This window comes from Dendrobates tinctorius, unplaced genomic scaffold (genome assembly GCF_039654945.1).
Source record: "Dendrobates tinctorius isolate UK_male_01 unplaced genomic scaffold, ASM3965494v1 ptg000135l, whole genome shotgun sequence".
NCBI classification, from domain to species: Eukaryota; Metazoa; Chordata; class Amphibia; order Anura; family Dendrobatidae; genus Dendrobates; species Dendrobates tinctorius.
In genome coordinates this window covers 7,295,643-7,306,511 of record NW_027361803.1, presented here as the reverse complement: position 1 = coordinate 7,306,511, position 10,869 = coordinate 7,295,643, and the positions used below count along the sequence as shown (strand labels likewise).

General features: G+C 51.4%; 1 protein-coding gene across 4 annotated transcripts in view; it reads left to right on the top strand.

Annotated features, from left to right (window-relative positions):
- The first annotated feature begins 7,012 nt into the window (after positions 1 to 7,012).
- The window catches only part of ZFR (zinc finger RNA binding protein), a 77,019-nt gene continuing 73,162 nt past the window's right edge, over positions 7,013 to 10,869 (top strand). For 3 of the 4 annotated variants that reach the window (XM_073543892.1, XM_073543889.1, XM_073543893.1), the window contains exon 1: positions 7,013 to 7,159. The gene's annotated coding sequence lies outside the window, so the exon portion shown is untranslated. The remainder of the gene's footprint in view (positions 7,160 to 10,869) is intronic. The other variant, XM_073543891.1, reaches the window with a different exon arrangement.

Below are 10,869 nucleotides of genomic sequence, written 5' to 3'. Positions count from 1 at the left end.
GACACCAGTTTGGAAACTAGACCACCTAAGGAGCTTATCTAGATGTGTGGTGAGCTCTTTGAACCCCCAAGTGCTTCACAGAAGTTTATAACGCAGAGTCGTTAAAATAAAAAATCAGTTTTTTTCCACAAATATTTTTTAGCCCCCAATTTTTTATTTTCCCAAGGGTATCAGGAGAGATTAGACCCCCAAAGTTGTTGTGCAATTTTTCCTGAGTACGCTGATACCCCATATGTTGAGGTAAACCACTGTTTGGATACATGTCGGGGCTCAGAATGGAGGGAGCACTGTTTCACTTTTTGGACGCAAAATTGGCTGGAATCAATGGTGGCGCCATGTCGCGCTTGGAGACCCCCTGGTGAGCCTAAATAGTGGAAACCCTCTCAATTCTAACTCAACCCTAACCCCAACACACCCCTAACCCTAATCCCAACCCTAAACCCAACACACCCCTAACCCTAATCCCAACCATAACCCTAACCACAAGCCTAACCCTAATCCCAACCCACCCCTAACCCTAATCTTAACCCTAATTCCAACCCTAACCCTAATTCCAACCCTAACCCTAATTTCAGCCCTAATCCAAATCCCAACCATAACCCTAATTCCAACCCTAACCCTAATTGCAACCCTAACCCTAATTGCAACTCTAACCCTAACCCTGATTGCAACCCTAACTCTAATTCTAACCCTAATCCTAACCCTAAAAGAAAAATAAAAATAAATATATTTTCTTTATTTTATTATGTGTCCCTAGATATGGGGATGATAAAGGGGGGCTTTGTTTACTTTCTTTGCATTTTGATCACTGTGATAGTTTATCACAGTGATCAAAGTGTACCTGTAAAAAGAATGAATGAATCTGCCGGCCGGCAGATTCGCGGGTGCACTGAGCATGCGCCTGCCATTTTGTAAGATGGCGGCGCCCATGGAGAGAAGACGGCGGGACACCGGGAGGTACCGGGACTCATGAGGTACCGGGGGGCTATAGGGGGCAGCGAAGGGGGAGCAAATACTGACGGCGGCAGTAGGTGGCAGTGGCAAATCACCGCTGTCAGTCGGTGGGGGGGTCAGATCATGTCCATGCTGTTGCAGCATCGGCCATGGCTGGATAGTAATATTTCATCAAATTTCATTGATGAAATATTACTATCACTCTGATTGTCTGTTTCACTTTTAACAGCCAATCAGAGCGATCGTAGCCACGTGGGGGCAAAGCCACCCCCCTGTGGTGAAGTACAAAGCCCCCTGTATCTGCAGGTCAGGTGACCTTTCAGTGACCCCGGTCACCCGACCCGCAGAGGGGCTTTAAAGTCATGACGCCACATAGGCGTCACTGGTCATAATGGCACAGGTTTTCATGACGCCTATGTGGCGTCATTGGTCGGGAAGGGGTTAATATTCATAAGAAGATCCAAAATGGATCAATTAGGTAGAGGTTGCACTATCAGACTTAAAGGCCTTTTACATATAGCGAGATCGCTAGCGATATTGCTAAAGCATCACCGATTTTGTGACACAACAGCGAGATCGCGAGCGATCTCGCTTTGTGTGACACCTCCGACCGGCCCCCCCGCTGGATATCGCTGATTGTGCTCGAACGTCCTAGGCCATTTTCTTCTCGTTGGCGTCCCGCTGGCGCCAACTAGCGATGCATGGACGCAGGCAGAAGTCGTCATCATCACTGCCGTCTGACAGGGAGGAGCGACCGCTGAGCATCGCTGGATCATTGCTGCATCGCTGGTGAGATCTGCCTGTGTGGCAGCTCACTAGCGACCATTTAGCGATGCACCAGCGATCCTGACCGCGTCATATCGTGGTCGGGATCGCTGGTGCATTGCTAAATGTAACGGAACCCTTAATGCCATAACCAACCTTTCAATTTGCCTAGTAAGTAGTTAACATAATAAAATGGTTTAAGGTCAGAACACTATCTCAAGATCCTCTGTTTATTCATTTAACCCCTTAACGACCACCAATACGCCTTTTAGCGATTGCAGTTAAGGGTACATATTCCTCAGCACCACTTTTTAACGTCTAGCACATCAGAGGAGAGAGAAATGGGGTCCCCCGATCCCCCCCATCCCAGTACCTGATTTAAGGGCACAAAAATTAAATTTGAAAGTAGCTAAATTTTCACCAAATTTACATTTTTTTTCATAAATAAACGCAAGTCATATCAAAGACATTTTACCACTAACATGAAGTACAATATGTCACAAATAAACATTCTCAGAATAAGTGGGATCCATTGAAGCGTTCCAGAGCTACAACCTCATAAAGGGACAGTGGTCAAAATTGGAAAAATTGGCTCACTCATTAAGGGGTTAAGTATTGTAGAAAAAAAAAGACAAAAATGATTTGAATATTTAAACAATTCATCTTAATTTCACTTTAAGGCTGTGCGCACACGTTGCGGATTTAGATGCGGATCTGCAGCATTTTTGGATGGGCGGATTCGCATCAAATCCGCAGTGTAGTGCACAGCCAGTGTTAATCTATGGGAAAAGGAGTTTTGTTGTGCACATGCAGCGGAGAAAAAAACACGCGGATTTGCAGCGTTTTATTTTCCGCAGCATGTCAATTCTCTGTGCGGATCTGCAGCGTTTCTGCACCCATTGACATGCATTGAGTCAGGCACATCCGCAGCAAACCGCAGGTGTAAAAAAGGTCTGTGGATTTGCTGCGGATGTGGGTGTGAGAAACTCTGCAGATCGGGAGGGAAGTGCGTGGGCGGAGTGTGGGTGTGTATAGTGTGTAGGGGGGGTGTGCCGGTGTCTGCGTGAACCTGTGTATGTGCGGGGGTCTGTGTGCAGGTATCGTCCGATGGGACTACTAGTCCCATCCAGCTATGCCTGCTACAGTGACAGCTAGCCGCTAGCCCATGATGAGACAGTAGTAGTCCCATCATCCGTCTAATGTGTTGAATGTAAAAAACAAAACAAAAAAAACCCATACACACATATATAGTCCATACTTACCATATACTGCTAATCTCTGAAGCCCTCCCTCACCTGAAAAAAAAAAAAAAATACACAAACAATATACTCCCTGTGTCCGATGTAATCCAATTAATAACGATTGTCCCACGACGATCCTCCGTGGAGAGCTGTCACGTCGGCTGATGCGACCGCTCTCCAGGGGCTCCAGTGATACAATGACGGAGATAATTCTCCGCTTTGTATCACTCTGCCGCCGATAGGTCACCCGAGTTCACCTGACACTTTGCGGCACTACAACGTGAGAATTTTCTCGTGCTGTAAAGCAAGAGGCTTAACTCTGATGAGGGTTATTTCCGGTCAGTGTGTCATCGGAGGCCTATAGAGCGGTCACATCTGCTGATGGGACAGCTCTATAGGGGAGATCGTCATGGGACACTCGTTATTAAAGAGGGACTACGTTGGATCAGGGAGTATACTGTTGGTTTGTTTTTTTTAATTTTTTTGCAGGAAATTGATTGCTTTGAATGGATTAGGCATGAAATAAAAATTATGAAAAACTGTTTATTTCATTAAAATACTTTATTCTTATGTCTGTTTTTTTAACCCTTTCACACTATTGGATTAATAATGGATCGGTGTCTTATTGACGCCTTTCCATTATTAACCGGGCTTAATGTCACCTTACAATAGCAAGGTGACATTAACCCCTTATTACCACATATGCCACCGTAACAGGGCAGTGGGAAGAGAGGGCCTAAGTGCCGGAATTGGCGCATCGTACAGATGAGCCAATTCTGGGGTGGCTGGATGGTGGTATTTTTAGCCAGGGGGGTAATACCCATGGCCCCTTCCTAGGCTATTAATATCAACCCGCAGCTGTCCTTATATCGGCCAACGGGTCTGCCACTACTAGCATTACACAGGAGCATTGCTAGGGTCAGAAAAGATTAGGGGGCCCAAGCCCCAAGACAAAGAGTTGTCCCCTAACCCCCTCTTAATTTTTTTTTAACACTGCAGATAACACAGCAGGGCTCCCAACCGTGTTGGATCCAGCGGGACAGTCCCGATTTTGATACTCCCACCTGCGGGATTGTAGTTTTCCCGCACTGCTAATCAGTCGCCATGCCCACCTGTCATTTTAGAAGGGGCTGTGTACTGATCACCATACAATTCCCTCTATGCACAGCACACTCCAGAACAGAAGCCCTCCCGGCTCACGTGACCAGTCACATGACTGTGACCTCATCCTACGTAACACCAGAGATAGCAGAGATAACTCTCTGAGAACAGATAATGTAGTAGATGTCACCTGCCGTCCTATGTAACCACACAGTCTTACTCTGAAACGCTATGGCTATGTTCACATGCATTTTTTTTCAGTAGCCAAAACCTGTTCTATTGGCAGTAAAAATGTTGCGTTCACCTGTTTCTCAGCTTGTTTCTGGTGTTCTTTACACTTTTTTCAGCTTTTTTTAAAGTGAGGATGTTTGCTTTGTCTACAGTATGTTTAAGGCCACGTTCACACGTTGAGTATTCGGTCAGTATTTCACATCAGTATGTGCAAGTCAAAACCAGGAGGGTGAGAAATCCAGAAGTGGTGACGTGTTTCTATTATACTTTTCCTCTGATTGTTCCACTGCTGTTTCTGCATTACAAATCCTGATGTGAAATACTGACCAAATACTAAACATGTAAACGACACTTAATAGTTTAATTTACCAAAACCACCTAAAAAATTGCAGTGAGAAATGCCGTTGCAATAACTGCAGCTTTCTTTTTTGTAGCCTTTCCTTGCTTTGTACGGGTGAAAACACACTGAAAGAAGTGACGCTGCAGGTTTAAAAAGCGCTACAGTCCAGAAATTTAGTCAGAAAAAAAACAAGCGCATGCAGGAGATTTCAGAAATCTCATGTTTTGCTGGTACTGTAAATAGCAGCTTTTGGCCGTGTTCATAGGCAGAATTTCTGCAGGTTTTTCTTCTGCAAATAAGAAGTTTGCAGCATTTTACAGCACAAGCAAAGACTGAGATTGTCAGGAATCTCCGCACACCCTTTATTTTCTCCTGACTGAATTTCACAACTGCAGCGTTTTTTAAATCCGCAGCGTCGCTTCTTTCAGCAATTTTTTTCACCCGTAGAAAGCAATGAAAAAGTTTTAGAAAAGCTGCAAATGTCACAACGTTGTTTTTTTGCTGCGTTTTTGGTGAATAAAACGAACTTTATTAAACATGTACTGTAGAGAAAATGCATATTGTAAAAAAAAACAAACAGCAAAAGCTCTAAGGGTCTGTGTCCGCAATCAGTAAGCTCTGGATGCTGCGTAGATCCACAGCGTCCAACCCACAGCGGCCAGATGTCACAGCACAGTGGATGGGATTTCTAGAAATTCCATGTCCACTATGCGTGCACATACGTCCGCACCTCACCCGCAGAGACGGACATGCAGCACGACTCTCCAGACTGCAGCATGTCAATTTATCTTGTGTAGATGCGAGTCTCCGCGAAATCTCACCCCTATGATGTATTGGGTGCGGTGATTCCGCACGGTTCAGTGACCACACGCAGAATCACCTGCGTAAGATGGCAGCACTTTAGATGGAGCACATGTCCGCTGCGTCCAAAGTGCTGCCATTTCTGGATCGTCTGCACATACCCTAAAAAATGGGCGTTTTGAAAGCCGTGTTTTTACTCCCAAGAGAGAGGCTTTGGCTGCAAAAAAAAATGCACCAAAAACGCTGATTCCTATGCACACCTGTATTAGTACTATATATATGTGTATGGTTTACCCTTATTATTTCACATGGGAATTCATTTATTTCTATATCATAAATCCCCGGATTCAGCAGACAATATCCCTGTCTTGTGTCATCCAGACAGCAGTGACAGGAGGTCGCCCTGCCACGTTACAAGCAGGGATTAGTGACTGTGGTCAGAGCTGATGCTGATCGCTGCGGTGTGTGGCTGTGACTCCTGATCCTGCAGCAATCAGCACAGAGCTCCGGACCACAGTGAGGAAATCACTGCTCTCTGACCTGTTACTGCTGCTCTTACCAGGTTCTGCAGCTTCACTTAGGCATATCCATTCTCAGGTCAGTGCTAGGAGCAGCCATGACTCAGGAGACATACAGAGCTGCAGGCACCTTCCTGCGCTGTCACTGTGCTGCAATCAGCCCCTCCCCCTAATTGCAGGGAGAAAGAGACAGGGGGGCTGAAGGGGCTTTGCGACACAGACGCTCCAGACTACAGAGCAATGCACAGCATTATTCACTGCTGTACACCCTCTGGGCACTTCATAAATGCGCTGCAGATGGAAGGGGCCCCCTCTGTAGGTGGGGGACCCAGGCATCTGCCTGGTCCAAACGCCAGCCCCGCCCCTTCCCAGGCTACAAATATTGGCCCCCGGCTGTCGGCTTTCCCTCTCTGGCACAGAAAATTGCGCGGGAGCCCCCATTTTTTTTTTATGATATTGCGTGCAGATTGTGTGTCTTTAACTATTTATGTACCATTGTATCTATTATTCCATCCATCTATATATTATCTGTGTACTGACGTGTGGGTTAGACAAGAAATGACATCACAACTCTTTCTTGTTAAATACCATCTAATTATTTAGCTTACAAAAACGCATACAATCCACACAAAGAATGCATCAGCGCTTTCTGCCAGGAGGTGCAAATTCTGTTCAGAAAATTCTGCAGGCAAATCTGCAACGTGTGCACACAGCCTCACTATTCTGCTAACAAACACAAATAGGAACAAATTATGACATTGCTGAAAATGGAGGGAAAAAACGAGCACGGATTGTGAGACCATGTACTCCCCAAAAAAAGCACACAAAAACTAGCTCTCCTGGCGTCCTGCCGTGTGCACTGGGCCACAGGCTGCCGCACTCCAGGGCACACGGGGAATTCTGCTGGTCACAATGAGGCCTGCAGAACTTCCAGAATATTCCCAGCAGTCACACCACGTGACACCGAGCCGGCGGCGCGCTGACGTCACTGGTTGGCAAAGAGGTGAGCGATGTACGCGCGTCTTCCTCTGGGCGCTTTCCATCCTGTTATTCATGCCAACCACAATATGGCCGCCGTTGCCGTCACGCACAGCCGCACTGGTGTCTCACGTCGTCTCCTCCCCCTTTCAGGCTAGTGCGTCGGGTCCGGAGGACGTCAGTTCCTGTAGGAGAGGAGGCCGGAGACGGGCGCGGGTGAGAGCGGACAGGTGTGTGCGGTGCAAAGGCGGCGGTCTGTGCTGGCGGATCGCTGCGGCGTGGTCAGGAAGGCTTGTCCGCTGTGGCGTCACCTCGGCGCTCAGCAGCGGGGGGTGTGGTGATTCCTCCGCAGAGGCCGCTGGGCCCACGGGGAGCACGGGGGATGGCGCAGAAGGGCCGCTCATGTCTCCTGGGACATCAGTGCTACTGCCGTTATCCCGTGTCCTTCCTCTGGTTGAGGCCTCATATAAATGGACGCGGTCCCCTCAGAAAGCGCCATTATCTGCAGATACAGGGTTAATCTACCACGCTGCCCGCCCAGCGGCGGCCTGAGTGCAGCTATCGGGGAAAATGAAGGCAGTCAGTCCTGGGTGCAATGAGGAGAGTGGCTGGTGGTGCGGGGAGCGGCTGTCTGTCCCGTGGGTGCGGTGCGCGGAGCGGCTGTCTGTCCCGTGGGGGCGGTGCACGGAGCGGCTGCTGTCCTGTGGGGGCGGCGCGGGGAGCGGCTGTGTGCCCCCAGGGTGGCGGCGCGGGGAGCGGCTGTGTGCCCCCAGGGTGGCGGCGCGGGGAGCGGCTGTGTGCCCCCCAGGGTGGCGGCGCGGGGAGCGGCTGTGTGCCCCCCAGGGTGGCGGCGCGGGGAGCGGCTGTGTGCCCCCCAGGGTGGCGGCGCGGGGAGCGGCTGTGTGCCCCCCAGGGTGGCGGCGCGGGGAGCGGCTGTGTGCCCCCCAGGGTGGCGGCGCGGGGAGCGGCTGTGTGCCCCCCAGGGTGGCGGCGCGGGGAGCGGCTGTGTGCCCCCCAGGGTGGCGGCGCGGGGAGCGGCTGTGTGCCCCCAGGGTGGCGGCGCGGGGAGCGGCTGTGTGCCCCCAGGGTGGCGGCGCGGGGAGCGGCTGTGTGCCCCCAGGGTGGCGGCGCGGGGAGCGGCTGTGTGCCCCCAGGGTGGCGGCGCGGGGAGCGGCTGTGTGCCCCCAGGGTGGCGGCGCGGGGAGCGGCTGTGTGCCCCCAGGGTGGCGGCGCGGGGAGCGGCTGTGTGCCCCCAGGGTGGCGGCGCGGGGAGCGGCTGTGTGCCCCCAGGGTGGCGGCGCGGGGAGCGGCTGTGTGCCCCCAGGGTGGCGGCGCGGGGAGCGGCTGCTGTCCTGTGGGTGCGGTGCATGGAGTGGCTGTCTGTCCCGTGAGTGCGGTGTGGGGAGCGGCTGTGTGCCCCCAGGGTGGGGGAGCGGCTGTGTGCCCCCAGGGTGGCGGCGCGGGGAGCGGCTGTGTGCCCCCCAGGGTGGCGGCGCGGGGAGCGGCTGTGTGCCCCCCAGGGTGGCGGCGCGGGGAGCGGCTGTGTGCCCCCCAGGGTGGCGGCGCGGGGAGCGGCTGTGTGCCCCCAGGGTGGCGGCGCGGGGAGCGGCTGTCTGTCCCGTGAGTGCGGTGCGGGGAGCGGCTGTGTGCCCCCCAGGGTGGCGGCGCGGGGAGCGGCTGTGTGCCCCCCAGGGTGGCGGCGCGGGGAGCGGCTGTGTGCCCCCCAGGGTGGCGGCGCGGGGAGCGGCTGTGTGCCCCCAGGGTGGCGGCGCGGGGAGCGGCTGTCTGTCCCGTGAGTGCGGTGCGGGGAGCGGCTGTGTGCCCCCCAGGGTGGCGGCGCGGGGAGCGGCTGTGTGCCCCCCAGGGTGGCGGCGCGGGGAGCGGCTGTGTGCCCCCCAGGGTGGCGGCGCGGGGAGCGGCTGTGTGCCCCCCAGGGTGGCGGCGCGGGGAGCGGCTGTGTGCCCCCCAGGGTGGCGGCGCGGGGAGCGGCTGTGTGCCCCCCAGGGTGGCGGCGCGGGGAGCGGCTGTGTGCCCTATACACACTCTCACATATACACACATTCTCGGTATCAGTATCCAAAAAAAAGGGGGGAAAAAATAAACTGAAAATCACTTAGTTGGGAAGAAGTTAAAGGGGAATTTTGTGTAGAACAAGATCTCTCCAGTGATGACCTGCTAGGTCTGGGAGGGTCTGACGCTGAGACCCATGTTGATTTCCTGGAGGCATTTTCTCCGGCCGCCCAGTAGTAAGTGGAGCGGAGTTGTGGGCTCCAGTCGTCGGACCCCCAGCAATCCTTCTATTTTATCAGCATGGTACAAAAACCATTTCATAGACCATTTCTATTTTATAAAGTGATCCCTCCCTCGCGGGTGGACGAGCCGTTGTTAAACGGTCCAATTTAAGCCATTAATTAGCAATAGACAAAGTACAAATCGACCACTGCTCATTTACAGCCCCAGTGACGTGGATCACCGAAAACTGTACGGCGTGACGTGCTGCTGACAGGTCGTAGATGAGTAGTGTAAAGCATCTGCTTAGTGCCGCTGCATCTCAGGCTTTCTTTCCATCGCGTCGTCCCTGTAAGTGATATTTTTAAAGTCACAGCGACACTGGACACCGCGATTTCCGCTGGCCGGTGTTTGTTTTCCTTCTAAAAATGATATCCCTTATTTCAAACATGCAGCGTCATTGTTCATGCAGGTTTATTAATATAGAATATATGTGCATTATATGTGAATTATGTTTTCCAACATATGTAAAAATAGTTTTAACCCCTTCACTATATGCGCCGTTCATGTCGTGTCTCCCCCTTTCATGTGGGCTCCGGCGCTGAGCCCACATCTTTTCTGGCACATGTCAGGGCTGTGGAGTCGGAGGTTTGGCTTACCGACTCCACATGTCGACTGTTTTGAACAGCTGATATGTGCCCAGAACTGCCGCTGGCGGAATCGCGATCCACCTGCAGCTATTAACCCGTTAAATGCACTTTTCCAGCAATGGCGCCACAAATCCGCCCATTAGTAACCCCTGTCACATGATCGCAGGTCACTGATGGGTCGGTATGACGATCAAATGTCTCCAGGAGACCTCTATGGTGGTTAGTGCCTGATTGCTCTGAGCGCCGCCCAGTGGTCGTCGCTCATAGTAAGTCAGCAATTTTGCTACAGTTCTACATACATGTGATCTGGTCATCGCCTGTATGTAGCCGTGCCAATTGGGTTATGGCATCTTCTAGTCTCCCATGTAGACTATTGGAGCATGCCGAAAGTAAAACAAAAAAGTTTTTAAAAATATTAAAGTTCAAATCACCCCCCTTTCACCCCATTCAAAATAAAACAATTGAAAAAAAATCAGCATACCCTATATAGTTGTGTATAAGCCGACCCCCCCACTTAATTTTGCCACAAAAAACTGGGAAAACTTATTGACTCGTGTATAAGCCTAGGGTGGAAAATGCAGCAGCTACTGGTAAATTTCAAAAATAAAAATAGATACCAATAAAAGTAAAATTAATTGAGAAATCAGTAGGTTAAATGTTTTTGAATATCCATATTGAATCAGGAGCCCCATATAATGCTCCATACAAAGTACACCCCATATAATGCTGCACAAAGGTTCATAATGGCCCCATAAGATGCTCCATAGAATAATATGCCCCATATAATGCTCCATAAAGGTTATGGCCCCATAAGATGCTCCATAAAGGTTATGGCCCCATAAAATTCTCCATAGACTCTGCCCCCACCATGCTGCCCCATAGACTCTGCCCCCACCATGCTGCCCCATAGACTCTGCCCCCACCATGCTGCCCCATAGACTCTGCCCCCACCATGCTGCCCCATAGACTCTGCCCCCACCATGCTGCCCCATAGACTCTGCCCCCACCATGCTGCCCCATAGACTCTGCCCCCACCATGCTGCCCCATAGACTCTGCCCCC